Below are 13854 nucleotides of genomic sequence, written 5' to 3' on the forward strand. Positions count from 1 at the left end.
TGTACTCATAAGTTCATGACCCAAACCAACATGTTCACAAGCAATAAAAAAACAAAAAATCTATCACAACAATTAATGATCATGTGACTAATACATGTGAAAATTCGGATTATAAAATGCAAGCATTGAAATGAAAGCAGCCACCTGCTGAGTGTGTCAATACATTGAGGGACAACCCCCAAAACGCCAGTCAGGAGTTTGGAATGAGCCTGAAAACAAGAACGACTTTTCACATGACGATGACGACTTTACAGTCCTAAAGAAACAAATACACATTTTAAAAGTAAGGAAATCTAGTAAGTCATATGTTGCATTCCCATCTTACCAGTGGACATAAAACAACAAGCCTGCTATTCATTTGTGGACGAAGGACTGCATTCCCTTTTTTTTTTTTTTTTAAGCCTTTTAGTCTAAACACTAAAATGATCTGCAGCCGAGCTTTTAGTTATTCAACAATATAAGAGAGAAATCAATGAAACATTGTGCCAGCATGTTTATGACGGGCGACGCGTATGAAAATATGCGGCAGATGAGCAATTTCATTCCTTGCTGGAGCACAAAGACAATTCCAAAGCACCGTGGAGTCTTTTTAAGGTCAAAAAAAATAATAATAATAAACGCGGAAATGATCAAAAGGAGCCGTTTCACACACACAAGTCAAATACTACAATTATAAATGGATTCGTCTAATTAACTGGCAAGTTGGACTGCAGTTCTAAACGCGTCAAATTTACGTTCTGATGGTGATGTACCGGTAAGTCCAACGGCAAAAGAGCTTTATCATAGAGGAATATTGATTTTTTTTGCAGTGGATTGACTGACACACTCGCGCACACTCACAATTCTCTTCCCTTTATTCCATTAATCTCTGTGAGCTGTGTAAGATACTGGAGGGTTAGTGTAACATTGTGCAGCTCTAATGTATTCCAGCCCTCACTTTGCCTGTGGCATCCATATGTTTAATTCCACTACAAATGTTTTGACAGCAAATGAAACTCTTTTCTTCAAACCCCCCCCCCCCCCATTTTCTTTACGTTTGTGGGGATTCTTTTTTTTCTCTCTCCCTCCCGTTCTCTCGCAATGCATTTAAAGCGATTTTCTCTCACAGTGATGCTTTATTTAATTAGTTATGGACCACCTGGAGTTCGAACATCTCCCCTGGCTGATGTCAGACTCCGTCAACGACGCAAAAGAAAACAACTGATTCAATTTATTATTATTAGGTGCAACATTAATTTGGCTTAATGCGAGGAACTGGCCTCGCTGGTCACAACATTAGATACAGCTGCATATTTATATTATATTATATTATATTATATTATATTATATTATATTATATTATATTATATTATATTATATTATATTTTATTATATTATATTATATTATAACTGGATGGATTAGTTGAAGTACTAGACCAGTATTTCCCAAACTATATGGAGCTAAAGCACATATTTTCTATTAGAGAAATCGCACAGCACAAAACCAAACAAAAATATCACAAAATCTATGTACAGTATAGTGCATATTTAAAAAAAAAAAAAATAAATAAATAAATAAAAGTCTACACACCCCTGTTAAATGGTTTGGAATCACAAAATCTATATGCAGTATTCAGGATATAAAAAAAAATTATATATAAAAAAATAAAGAGTCTACACACTGTTCAAATGGTTATAATATAATAACAATGACAAGTGGTGACAGCCTGTCACTATATGACGCTGACATAGAAAGATAGACATTTGTCGTAAATATTTTTCCGGACCAATGAAATGAAATAAGGCAATTTTTTGTGTCAAATAGAATGAAGGCTTTTAATGTTTTAAAATAAAAGAACTGAGTCGGGTTGCTAGGATCACATTGCGACTTTGTAACATAGAAAAATTAACATTATATGTTGAGGACCATTTGATCATAATTGGTTTCATATGTCTAACCTTTTTGGGTAACGGTGTGCGGCATGCAGTTTAAGCACAATATTAAACATATTGAATAAATAAAAAGAAATTGTTAAATAAATATCTCTGACATATTCAATTAAAACTGAACATTATTCGCTTTTGGCATAACTGTGCACATTGTGTCTACAATTTTAATTGTTGTCTACGTTTTTCCATGTCTCTATTTCTCCTGAGGTGATGTCATATGAACACGCACATGAACAGGCGATTATCATCTGCTTTATGCATCTGGAAAACCAGAGACTATCTGCTATAGCGCCTCCGTTTCCCCCTGCTCACCATGCATACCACCACCCGCATTCTAGAAGACTTTTTCATCCAAAACTCACCTCATTCATTCCACTATTACCGTTTCAAACATTAGCGATACCGTGCTATGATGTAATGTAATTATATCACGCTGTGCAGTTTGTTGTTTGTACTTGTGTGCGAGTGGGAGTGAGTCTTGTGTGTTACCTCACACACACACACACACACACACACACACAAACACGCGTGTGTGTTCAACACAGGACACTATCGACAAGACACTACGCTCTCTGTGTGTCAGGAGCTCGGCGGGAAAGAGGAGAGAGAAGGATAGTCGGATAGGGAGAGTGCGGGAGAAAACGAAGGGCTGTGTGTGTGCGGGTGTGTGCGTGCAGCAGGAGGTTCTAACGTGTGTTTCCGGCGCAGGATGGCCCATTCATCATTCTCACATGGTGGGTTTACTTTGCCAGTGATAGAGAAAGCTATGAGGAGCAGCACTACGGGGAGAATTAATGTGTGTGTCTTGGGAGGAGGGGCGCGTCAACTGGAGCCGATGGCCAAAGCAGATGTGAGAGTGTGTGCCGGTGCGTGCGTGTTTATGCGGCGGGGTGTGTCGCAGGGTCACGTGCGCCTCTCCCCTCATGTCCCGTCATACATGTCAAAAGACACCACTTACTTTTCGACCCCCGCATCCTCATAAAATTAAAAGGAGGTGAAGCTTGGCCACAGCTGAGCCTTTCTTCACCCCCCCCCCCCCACCCTCCTCGTTTTTTTTTTTTTTTTTTTAAAAACAAGGCCTTTGTTTTAAATGCTACCACGCCAAATTGCGTGAGTGGGCGCACGGGTTGAGTATGGGGTCCGATGACATAACAGATGATCCCGCCACGGCCTCAAACAAACCGCCGGCGTCGTGGCAACTAGCGAATATGCAACAACTTGACAGAGGAGAGGGGGGGTCAGAGGTCACGCGGGGAGGACAGATGAGGAGTCGCATCCTCATCGTCGGGGTACGAGCTCGACGACTCCACACCTGCAGGTTCCCGTAGGCGAGCTCGACTGGAACGCCGGGTGCCGACCTTTGACCTGCGAGATCAGCCGGTCTTCATGTTGTGCGGAAATGACAAGCGCGCAGGGTGAGCCACAGCCTCCCCTGCTGGCCGCATGCTGAACCGCAACCGCACGGAAAAAAGCGGCGTCGGGTGAGGTAAGATCTAAAAGTCTTTATGATTAAATGTTGGAAAGGGGTAAGATAGGAGACACAGGGGCGGAGTTGCCGTGGCAACCGTGAATAGGGAACACCTGTGAGAATGTGGAATTTGGCATGTTTTAGTCATGCATGAATACGACGATAATGATACAAACTCACTGTGAACGAGCGCGCACACGCGCAGATATATTGTTTAAGGTCACTCAGAGGGGAAGTGAAATTAGTTTCAAATGTTCACATTATTATTGGGTATCCTCTCACTGTACAAATCCAATGCAGATGTTATCCCCGGTGGGAAAAGTATGGCCCCGGGGCCACATGGCTCCCACCACTCAATCCACAGAGCATTTATATTGTTGAGAGTTGAGAATATTTGTTGAATTAAGTTAGCATTTTCCCCTAAAAGTGGACCATAGAAATATGCTTATTAATCATTTTTTTGTATTGTTCATTCATCTCATTCAATAATTTCTTAATTGATTTTTGAAAATACAATACAAACATTTGTAACTTAAACAATTTTACATATCTGGCAATTCTTTTTCAATTAAAATCATTGGGTGATTAATTGAAAACGGAGCATGGTCTCATCTTTTTTTTTTTTTCATATTTCACGTTTTCCATTCTATTAAATTGGTTCCATTGGCTATTTATTTAACTTTTAAGTACAGTAAAATACTTTTGTATTGACTCATGATGAAATGTTTGTTTTAATTTTTTTTTAGTACAATTGACTTCATTTTAATGGAATCATGAAGTATGTTTTAACATTTTTGTTTTCAAAGCTTACACCATAAAATCAAAGCTTTTCATTTCTTTATTTTTATTACAATATTATTTAAAAAAAAAATTGAAAGACACAAAGAATCACTGAATTAAATGTTCACCGTGCTTAAAGTTATTTTGGCTGAAACATTTTTTGAACCCGCTACAGTACACTTGTTTAGCACAGTTCAGTTGATTTTAAGTAAAGTCAATTTAGTTTTCAAGCATTTGTTTAAGGTGCAAAAATGTAACTCATGTGCAACATATTTTAATTGAAATGTTTTTTTTAAAGTACACTTTTTTCTTCTCTAATTTTTAAATGCATTGTTAATGTTAAAATTGTGCATTATGTATAATAAATAATATACTTCTTAGGAATTAAACATATGCCTTGTTTACAATTAGACGTACTACATTACTGGATTTGAATGTTGTCATGGTGATACTTGGGAGAGCAAAAATGTTTTTATTTGTGGTACTTGGTATAAAGACCTTGAGAACTACTTTTGCATGCATTGTTATATTGCAATTTGTATATTTTTCCCCCTTGTATTATTATTCATCTTTCTATAGTTAACATATGTTGGCATCCACATGAATGGTAAAGAAAGACGTTTCTCTACTGATCATATAAAAAACACTTGGGATCTTTTTTGACTGGTATGTTGGAGAGGGTGGGGGAGGGGCCATGCATGCATGTTATGATGGGGGGTACCTCTTTGTGTGTGCAAATGTGTGTGTGGCAATGAGTGACTGCAGAAGAAATCAGGGATGATCTTTATGTGGCAGCCTATTTGCTTTTGAATGCACAAGGTTCAGAGGCCCCTAACGAGAGGCATTGAGTGCAGTGGGTTGGGGGGGGGGGGGGGGGGGGTTTGCAGAATAGGGGCGTCACGTCACCGACTGTACTGTCAGCAGACTCACAAAACCAACACACGCAGCTTGCTCCGGCCTGTGATCGGCCCTCGTGAGCGTCACTTGAGCGGACGCACAAGGAATGCAAATTCCCAAGGTGACATCCGGATATGAGTCAGGATCTTATTAAGCAAATTCTGGATTTTCTTAAGCAATATTTTAAAAAGGATGAAAGATTTTGCAGTCTACTTCTTCCACTTACATGATAATGCTTTTTTTTTTTTTTACATGTATGACAATGACTCATTAAATGAACCCCTTAAAAGAGAATTTTGTCACAAGGGAAAGTAAGGTTGAAAAGATGAACTCTAATTCCACTCGACAATGATTTTGTTTGTTACAAAAACTACAATTAAAAACAAAAATGACTGGTGATCAAATACACATTACAAAAAAAAGTCAGTAAATTTCCATTCCGACATCACCGAGCTCAATTTCGCCCAAAAATACAAAATGGCTCTTTAATACAAAAACGCCCCAGGGTGTTTTGTACAATTCCCCCTCAAAAAAACATTCCCTGGTGATTTTTTCTAAGGAGCTGCAGTCTGTCAGAGGTCTGGTAGCAATGAGAGTCTCCTTAAAGGTCAGAGGGGGAGTCAGAGGAGAGGGAAATGCATTGTGGGGGACTGCTAGGTCGCCAGCCTGGCCTCAGGACAGCCCGGGTAGGCCCGTTGACCTTTTCTGATGTTGGCGCAGCTCTGGATGTGGAGAGTGGACCAATGTGTGCGGCCTGAGGGGGGAATAAAGGTGGGTCATATCTAAATGTGCCCACATGTTGAGGAGAACGTGAATACTGGCATTTATCGTCCATATTATCAGTGGGGGGGGGAGTAACAAAGTACATATACATCTTCACTGTACTTTTTTCTGACTACTTTTTATTTTTACTGCCTGTGATTGCGTTGATTGAGATATTGGGTCTAAAAGTGGGTAAAAAAAAATACACAAAGAGCAGCGAAATAGAGAAACGTAAACCAAGAAGCATTATCGATGAGGGAGAACAATTTAGAGAAGCAAGAATTGTTTGATGTTGTCGGTTACAAGAATCAATTTGTGACTAAATGTCTTGTGACAGAATAAAAACCACCAGTAATTACCACCAACAAAAATCTTATTTCAATCTGGAAAAAAAAAACTCACATACAAGGTATATTTTTAGTTGTTATCATTAACTAATTTTACATTTTTGACTTAACTTACAGTTAGCAAAGCTATGGAAACCTCGTTTTGCTTTGAGAATAGTCCAGCCAAAGCTAGCTAGCTCGCTTTGTTTAGGTGCTAACTAGCTTTGGCTCGCTAGCTCTTAAACAAAGCTAATTAGCTCTTAGACAACTAGCCCGATTAACTATTAGCCCGACTTCAAATGCAACATGTAGCGGGATTTCCCCCCCCCATCTAAGTACGATTTTCCATTGTTTGAAAATATCAAAACAACTATAGTAGTGATTGTCAAAGTATGGTAAACGGCTCCCCCTAGTGACACGTGAAAGAATTAACTAAATGTTGATTTATAATGTGAATAAATATTACAGTGGTTTATCACATTTTAATTTAATCATTATGCCCAGTATTATTTTTATCTTTATTTTAAGCAGTGTAACTTTGCATGTTACAGTGAGTTCAACTCAAAAAAAAATTTTTTTTAAGTAGAGTTCAGTTGTTTTTAACTTCAAAAATATGATACATCTGCATGCAATCATTCAAATACGTTTGCCTTCAAACATTTATTTGGGTGAATTAATTTTAGTTTTGCGTGGTACATTTTCAAAGTTTAAGTACAGTATTTTATTTTCTATATTTAAGTGCAATGTTAATGTTTCAGTGGCTAACAAAATATCAAATATTTGAACCACTTCTGTATTGACGATAAAGGTAAAGCTTTACTTTCTTTAAAACCTTTACACTAGATTAGTAGAAATCTCAATCTGCATTTTTTTCTTCTAATTTTACCAACTCCTTTTACACCACTTCTGTACCTTTACTCAAGTACTACGACTAGTGCGAGTACCTTGCCCCCACCTCCGCCATATAGCCTACAAGGCTTTTAAATGCTTAGCTGTCATATCAGCTAGTAAATAACATGCAGTATATCGAAAAGGCAGGAGGCTTTGTACTTTGTCAACCAGCTCGTTTTACTGTTTTTGGCCGACAGCTTGGCACAAGCTGAAAGGAGCAGAGTAAATAAAGTGGCCGTTATGTGTGGGCTCCGCTAAATAGCTGCTCTCTTGTGTCTCCAAAAGAGAGGCGGAAGACGTGATCACGAGGAGAGCCCGTGTCTTTTCTTCTCCTCGCCGCTATTAAAGGCCCTCTTCTTCTCTCCGCCCCACTTCTCTTCTCAGCGTTCCCTTTCTGCTCCCTGCGTCCCCCCGTCCCAGTCCACTTCTGCCGTCCTTATCCACCCCGCTATCTGCCCCGCCGCAAAAAAAAACACACACACACACAAAAACACGCTAGGCCCGCCCAGCGGCTCTCAAACATGCAGGAAGGCGAGATCAATGGTGTCCACGGCGAGGGCTGAATTTCGATGAGAATAGAAGAAAGGAAGAGGAAGGGAGAACAAGTAGAGGCGGGGAGGGCATGTGAAAAAGGGAGAGAAGGGGGGGGGGGTAGTATATCCCGCACAGGGGAGGAAGAAAAAGAAATGGGAGGAATGTTGAAAGCTATGTCGACGACGGAGTGAGTGTCACAGAGTCTCACAAGGCCCAATCCTGAAATGTGGAAATGATTCAAAATTCTTCAGAATGAATCATGGATTTTGTTGCTTAACTGCGTGGGGGGGCATGTCTGTTTAACTCAATGACAGCTAGGGAGGGGTGGGGGGGTGTTTGGTTCCCTTTTAAACTGCCAAAAGCAGTTGCAGGTTAACATTTGCATCACCTGTCAAGCCTTTCCATTCGAAAAATCTCACTCCACCACATTAAAAAATAAAAAGGATATGAAATGATGTACTTTCTACCATGTAGTGGGAAAAAAAACAATTGTTCTACCTGTCACTATACGCCGGCGGCATAGATAGATGAACAAAGATTATTTAATTTCTTGAGTGTCAATTACAGGGAGATACGCAAGGTGCGTCAGAAAAGTTCCAAGATTCCAGCCATCTCTTCTACCTCTTCATGCACTCCTGGTAGGATTCTTCCCGGATTATCCACAGCGCCACATCTTGAAAAACAAGTTCCGTTGATGACCTCCTTGAGCGTGGCGAAAAATAAACCAGCAGAGGGTGAGTAGGTAAGTAGCTTCTAGGCTGGGAAGTGTCCGATGCTCAGGCAGAATGAGCTCTTTGTAGACCGGCAGGTTGATCATCTGGCTCACATTTAATATCTCGTGACACCAGTCCTGGAACTTTTCTGACACACCTCGTTGTCGGGTATACACGCCGTCCGATTTTACCGATTCCCCTCCAGTTGCAGCCCACTCGGACAGTAAATGATCACTCCCCTGTGTCTGAGGTCTGCAGCCGTGCGGAGTCGCCTGTGAGACCCTCCTCTGTCTTGATGTGAATGCGAAGGAATTCCCACCCTTTGCGTGCCAAACCCTAAACTCTGCAAAAAGGAAGCCATGGAACATGCGGCTGCACGCACACTCGCAAAAACGCTGATTTTAACGTGCACATATGGGCACAAATGTTCGTATACGCTATATAAATGTTCTCCCCCGAGCAATAGATCATTGGCAACAGGTAGACTTGAACACATACACACACACACACAGGCTGTAGATCATCGCGGTGGGCTGGGACGTCAGCACTCCCGTACACAGTAAGCCTTATAGCAGATTTAATAGAGGAAAGCCAGCATGAATTCCGGCAGTCATTCTGTTCCACTCAAAAATACCATTCACAGCACACCGCCCCTGTTAATGTGTGTATGTATGTGTACAATGTGCATATATGAATAAAACCAGGTGCGTTCTCATGCAAATTCGACATACCTGTGGGTGTATGTATGGAGCACGGGGGTCATGAATCTTGTATGAGAGGGCATTTGTGTGTATGTGTGTGCGTGATAGAAAATAGGAGGGAGGGCGGGGTTGGAGGGAAGCGGGGGTAAATTAGGAAGGACATCATCCCCAAATGGCAATTTAGGGTACAAAATCGTTTAGATGAACTTCACAAAATATTTATTTTGACTGTTCTGAGAGTAGCAAATTGTACTGCTCAACAGTTTGTCAGATAGCAAACAATTCTTCATTAACTCTTTGACTGCCAAAAACGTTAAATAACGTTTAGTAAAATCCTATGTAGGAGTGCCAAAGACGTTAAAAGACGTTTTTTTTGTTTTTGTTTAAACAGAGGTGAAACTAACCATTTTCTATTGTTGATTACTGAAAAAGGCAATAAGGTAGAAACAAACTTTTTTTTCTGATGAAAGTCCAATCTTTCATTTGGTACTATGTGTGTTTCCATAGTCCAAACACATAATTTTCTGTGGACCTTGAAAGATCAGTCAAAATGCTTAAATCGGCTGGCACTGGCGACGTCCCGTTTCTGAAAACGTCTGGCAGTCAAAGAGATAATTTTTTTTTTTTTCCCTGGAGAGCTCAGTATTGTTCATTCGGTAATTTTACCGATTTGACATGTCATCATCATTGCTCATTTTTTATTTTTTTTGTATGTTGGTGAGTATATGTATGTGCGTGCGTGCGAGTGTATTCATTAGTTAAAAAAAATTCATTAAAAAAATCCCATACCGTTCACCTAAACCGAACACTTCCAGCCAGAGTCGTGAGGCCGTCAGGAGACCCGAGGAAGGACCAAAGAAAGGAAAGGAAAGTGAATTTCGCAATTCTTCAATTCTAAACCGCTTCACGCTGTTTAATGCCACTCCCAGTTGAAGTTGATCTGGGCTCGGCTTCGGAAAACAGGTGAGCCGTGATTGGTTGCTAGCTGACCAACTGTGATGTCATCTTCTGTCGACAGCAAGTGGCAAAATGGCCGCTCCCCACAGATGAATAAAAACTTCCTATTCCACAAACACAATATTAATTAGAATACTTTGGACTAGTGGGGCTGCATGGAATATATTGTAAAGAAAATTTGAGGTTTAACTTCCCCTTTAAGTCTGTATCTGTTTGTCTGTCCTTTTAAATGTCTGATCCTAATTCTTATTGGGTAAAAAAAATATATATATATATATCACAAATCTTCAAAAGGATTGTATGCATGTATGTATGGCATGTATGCGCCCTCACTAGTCTAAACACAACATTCTGATTAATATTGTGTTTGTGGAATACAAATCCACTGATTTTTATCCATCTCAGGGGGCGGCCATTTTGCCACTTGCTGTCCACTCAAAATGTCATCAGGGCTCAGGAAATGAGCAATCACAGCTCACCTGTTTTCATGGTCATGTGACGTTCACACAAGCTGAATCATGATTGGTCATTATTACCCCTGAGCAACTGTGATGTCATTTTTCGGCCGACAGAAAGTGGCAAAATGGCCGCCCTCTGAGATGGATAAAAATCAGTGGATTCATAGAACATATTATTGTAAAGAAATGTTTGGGTTGGGGTAATTTCTCCTCTAAGGAAAAATTTGCTTTTCCTGTTTTCACAAGCATTGATGAAACGAAGGCATTAAAAATGTTGTCATTGCACAGCAAGGAGTTTACTTTGGAGGTAAACATTAGCATGTGTGCTGTTTACATGTGTTGACCTAAAAACGTTTTTTTTTTCCTGGGGAAGAGGGGGGGGGGGGGGCAGTGGGAGCATAATTCTCCGCGTAAACATGGTGATAGATGTCGATATTAACACGTAAACGCTGCTCTGCGTGCGTGTGCGGCGTGCAGATGGCGACCTGGCATCTTTCTCTCCCCACGTCATCTTCAAAACGCTCCGCTTCAAAAATTGATTTCACAGTCCAACCACCTACCCCGCCCCCCCCTCCCCCTTGGAGAAGAACAGAATACACTTCGCCTCTCCATGTTTTTTTTTTTTATGCTTAAATCATACCCGAGCAGACATGCAGCATTTTCTGGGGGTCTTTATTCATAATGGCAGGGCAACGTGATTTGCTGATGAGTCTAATGTGTGGTCCATTTGCCTCATTAATGAGACTGACACACGCCGCTCAGCCAAGAAAACGTCTATTGTCCCCTTTTACCTTCGAGTTCTTAATGTGCAGCATTTACTTGTTAGTGCTCGACTGTAGTGCTTTGCTGATGGTCAAATGACAAAGTCTTAATAGAAGATAGAGGGGACGCCGGGACAAAGGTGGGCAATGTTCGGCGGGATGCGGCCAATTCCAGTGTGAGAGGCCTGCCTAAAAACCCTATTCATGGGCCGTCTAATGCTGGTGTGTAATTAAATGTGATTACTGGAGCAGAGGGCTCCTCTCTGCCTCTCCGAGGGCCACACACAAGCACTGGAGGCGGCGCGCGCTCATTAAGGAGCCGCTAACAGATGTACACAAGCGGCGACCACAGGCGGACTTCCAATCTCTCACTCAAACGTAAGCACACGCAAGAATTAACTCCACGATTTTTTGATGCTCAGGGATCAGGATTGGAAGGAGTATAAAAGACCATGGCTGGCTTTGTTTTGCTTTTTTTTTCTCCCCCTACCATCAAGGAGTTTGTCATTATTTGGATGGGAATGCAACATGAATCGGAGTGGCAAAGTTTCCATCAGACAAACTAAATCTTTCCCAGAGCGCATGCAAATCAAACGCACCCACATGGAAGGTAGCAAATAAAAATCAGGGCATCTTGTCAGGGATAATCACACATCAAGCAACTTGAAATCCAAACAAAAATCAATTACGGTTTACACACACGCACGCACACACCTCGCCACTCCGCCTCTCGTTTCCTGGGCAGACGCGGTCCCCTGGCGCTCATGGGAAATAGTGAGCATGCCAGGCCCCACAAAGGCGTCCTTTCAGCCGCCCGCATGCTTGACCTGCGCGGGGTCACCGCTCTGCTTTGTGCCCCGTGACCCCCTTGGTCACTCGGGGGTCGCGGCGAGGACCCCGGGTCAAATCCAGATGCCTGCGTCCAATTTCGCCCAAAGTGGGTTATCGGTCCAAATCTGCCCTAAAATGTGCCCCTAGCCCCGCCCCGATAACCCACGGCTACTTCCAAACACATGACTGACCCTTTGGAATATACGTCGCTACTCCGCACTGTTAATTGGACTACCGGGGGAGAAGAACTCAAGCATTCACACATACACACACAGGCCTGACCCCTATAACTGCGCCGATACTCCAACCCGTGGCTTTTGCTCGATCCTGAAGGATTAGGTGCAGAAAGACACACATGCACAGATACACACACACGCACACACACACACAGCAGGCCTGGCAGAGGGTCTACCTTGAGGGATTAGGTGCAGAAAGACAGGACCCTCCAGCCAATCAACTGGTCTGTCACATTGATTTTGAGGGGTCATTGGTGCACAAGGAGCAGGGCTTTCCTGTCTTAACCTCTCTGATCACACACACATGCACACTTGCACACACACAATGATAATAAGTTGTATTCATGGAAATTACAACTTCATCGTAAAAGGGACACATTTCGTCATTTAGAGGCACAAAATACAAATATTTCCTCAAATAGTGACCACATTTTTATCTCAAGCACCGTACGAGATATGACTTATTTGTTCCTTGACCATTCGCACAAAACAATCATATCTCAAATCATCTTTCACCATAGTAATACATGGAAATGCTATTAATCCGTTCCAGGCCCCCATACAACAGCAACAAGCAATTTTGCAGTCATTTAGATGCTAATCATCACCTATGTTAGCATTAGCTAGCCGATTACAAGGTTATTTTAAATGGACGGTGTGTAAGATTTAGCACCATCTGGTGGTGAACTAATAATGCATCCATTTTAAAGAAGCATTGTGCCGTTTAAAAAGGTAATGTTAAAGCTTTTTCTACATCATGCATGCTCCACCAATGGCCAGATGAGTACAAAGAGCCCTGACTGTTTTACTCTGACTGCACCCATCAGCTTTTATCTTCCGTTCATAGTAGCGTGTGCGGACCAGCACACGCCACAGTTTCTTTGGGGAGGGGAGGGGCGGAGTTTTTCTTACCTCATTTGAAGTCATGTTTTCGTTTGTCAACTGTGGCTGTCGCTTTAAGATCATGCAGGTACTCATACGCGCACCATGAACGAGCCTGACACAGATGCTGCAGTTACGCTTTAGGCCAGAAGTGGCAGTCACGAGTAAAAAAGTGACAAACTGCACAAAACATCCTTTAAAACCCCACTATTAATTTTAATAATATGGAGAAAGTTCTACCACATCAATGTACATATTTAAAAAAATATATATAATTGTAAATCTAGTAATCACTAATTATATCTGGTGGTGCTTGGAGCTAGTGTCTGCCCTAATGGGTCGATCACCATTTACCTTCCGGCGCTAAGTCCCGTGATTCGGGCTTGTTTCCCTCTGCTTTGCTTTGGCTAGCTTTTGCTAGCTTCTCCCGTTAGCCACTTTTATTTCTTGCTCGACACTCCAGCTCACTCACTCCAAATCCCACACACTGCCCCTTTAAATCCACAAAGTGAAATTCGCTTTGTTTTATGTAGTTTGACAGTAAACAGCTTGAAGCACCTTTTTTTCCTCTTTTTTTACACGAACGTTTACTAATTCTGACACTGCCACCATACAGCCCTCGTAGCGCAAGTTTATGCTCACACGCACCACAGTAGGGTCAATTCAAAAGGGAGATTGCATCTGTATAAACGCTTGTATAAAGTGTCAGGCTAAATTTCCATTGACGG

The 13854-nt window shown here is 41.6% G+C and overlaps 1 long non-coding RNA gene across 2 annotated transcripts in view; it reads right to left on the reverse strand.

Annotated features, from left to right (window-relative positions):
- The window catches only part of LOC144038054 (uncharacterized), a 16602-nt gene continuing 2748 nt past the window's right edge, over positions 1-13854 (reverse strand). The window contains exon 3 of one of the 2 annotated variants that reach the window (XR_013289132.1): positions 1-209. This is a non-coding gene — a long non-coding RNA (uncharacterized LOC144038054). Of the gene's footprint in view, positions 210-5354; positions 5829-13854 lie in introns of those variants that run through there. The other variant, XR_013289133.1, reaches the window with a different exon arrangement.

Source organism: Vanacampus margaritifer, chromosome 18 (assembly GCF_051991255.1).
Source record: "Vanacampus margaritifer isolate UIUO_Vmar chromosome 18, RoL_Vmar_1.0, whole genome shotgun sequence".
NCBI lineage: Eukaryota > Metazoa > Chordata > Actinopteri > Syngnathiformes > Syngnathidae > Vanacampus > Vanacampus margaritifer.